At 50.2% G+C, this 1,550-nt stretch overlaps 1 non-coding gene across 1 annotated transcript; it reads left to right on the top strand.

Moving 5' to 3' along the window:
• The first annotated feature begins 1,351 nt into the window (after nucleotides 1–1,351).
• LOC122542380 lies at nucleotides 1,352–1,470 on the top strand. Its single transcript, XR_006309792.1, has one exon. It is a non-coding gene; the product is annotated as a 5S ribosomal RNA (ribosomal RNA).
• The last annotated feature ends 80 nt before the right edge of the window (nucleotides 1,471–1,550 follow it).

Here is a 1,550-nt window from a genome sequence, read left to right on the forward strand (position 1 = left end):
AGTTCTTTAAGAAGGTGACCAAACAGGTAGACAATAGACAATAGGTGCAGGAGTAGGCCATTCTGCCCTTCGAGCCTGCACCACCATTCAATATGATCATGGCTGATCATTCTCAATCAGTATCCTGTTCCTGCCTTATCTCCATAACCCTTGATTCCACTATCCTTGAGAGCCCTATCCAACTCTTTCTTAAATAAATCCAGAGACTGAGCCTCCACAGCCCTCTGGGGCAGAGCATTCCACACAGCCACCACTCTCTGGGTGAAGAAGTTTCTCCTCATCTCTGTCCTAAATGGTCTACCCCGTATTTTTAAGCTGTGTCCTCAGGTTCGGTACTCACCCATCAGCGGAAACATGTTTCCTGCCTCCAGAGTATCCAATCCTTTAATAATCTTATATGTCTCAATCAGATCCCATCTCAGTCTTCAAAACTCAAGGGTACACAAGCCCAGTCGCTCCAGTCTTTCAGCATAAAGTAGTCCCGCCATTCCAGGAATTGACCTCGTGAACCTACGCTGCATTCCCTCAATAGCCAGAATGTCTCTCCTCAAATTTGGAGACCAGAACTGCACACAGTACTCCAGGTGTGGTCTCACCAGGGCCCTGTACAGCTGCAGAAGGACCTCTTTGCTTCTATACTCAATCCCTCTTGTTATGAAGGCCAGCATGCTATTAGCCTTCTTCACTACCTGCTGTACCTGCATGCTTACCTTCATTGAGTGGTGTACAAGAACCCCCAGATCTCTCTGTACTGCCCCTTTACCTAAATTGATTCCACTTAGGTGGTAATCTGCCTTCCTGTTCTTGCCACCAAAGTGGATAAGGATCCATTTATCCACGTGAAAGTGCATCTGCCATGCATCTGAGCACTCACCTAACTTGTCCAGGTCACCCTGTAATCTCCTAACATCCTCATCACATTTCACCCTGCCACCCAGCTGATGAAATTTGCGAATGTTATTGCGAATACCATCTTGTATATCCTGAAGATAGATTGTAAAAAGCTGCGGTCCCAGTACTGATCCGTGCGGTACCCCACTGGTCAGTGCCCGGCATTCCGAAATGGAGGGGTGGAGGAGTGTGGAAGGATGAGAGAATGCAGGCTGCGGCCCTATGAAGCAGGGGGAGGGCTTGCAGTTGGCCTGTGTGGGGATGTGGGAGACTACAGGAGCCTGGTGGGCAAGGGCTAGCTGAAAGGCAGCTGGAGGGACGGAGGGAGGGAAGCACGCACGGAGGAGGAAGAGCAAAGAGAAAAGAGAAAAAAAAGCCAAAGGGGATAAAGAGAAAGAGCAAGAAAGAAAATGTGGCTGGCCAGCACGCCTTGAAGTAGGGAGAAAAGGCAGGGGCCAGCGCCTACGGCCATACTAGTCTGAAAACGCCCGATCACGTCTGATCTCGGAAGCTAAGCAGACTCAGGCCTGGTTAGTACTTGGACGGGAGACCGCCTGGGAATACCAGGTGCAGTAGGCTTTTTCCGCCAGCAGTGGCTGCTCAAGTCACCCCTCTGCACTTGTCTTGTGCCAGGCAATGGAGCGGCAGGTTATTTCTGC

This window comes from Chiloscyllium plagiosum, chromosome 39, assembly GCF_004010195.1.
Source record: "Chiloscyllium plagiosum isolate BGI_BamShark_2017 chromosome 39, ASM401019v2, whole genome shotgun sequence".
NCBI classification, from domain to species: Eukaryota; Metazoa; Chordata; class Chondrichthyes; order Orectolobiformes; family Hemiscylliidae; genus Chiloscyllium; species Chiloscyllium plagiosum.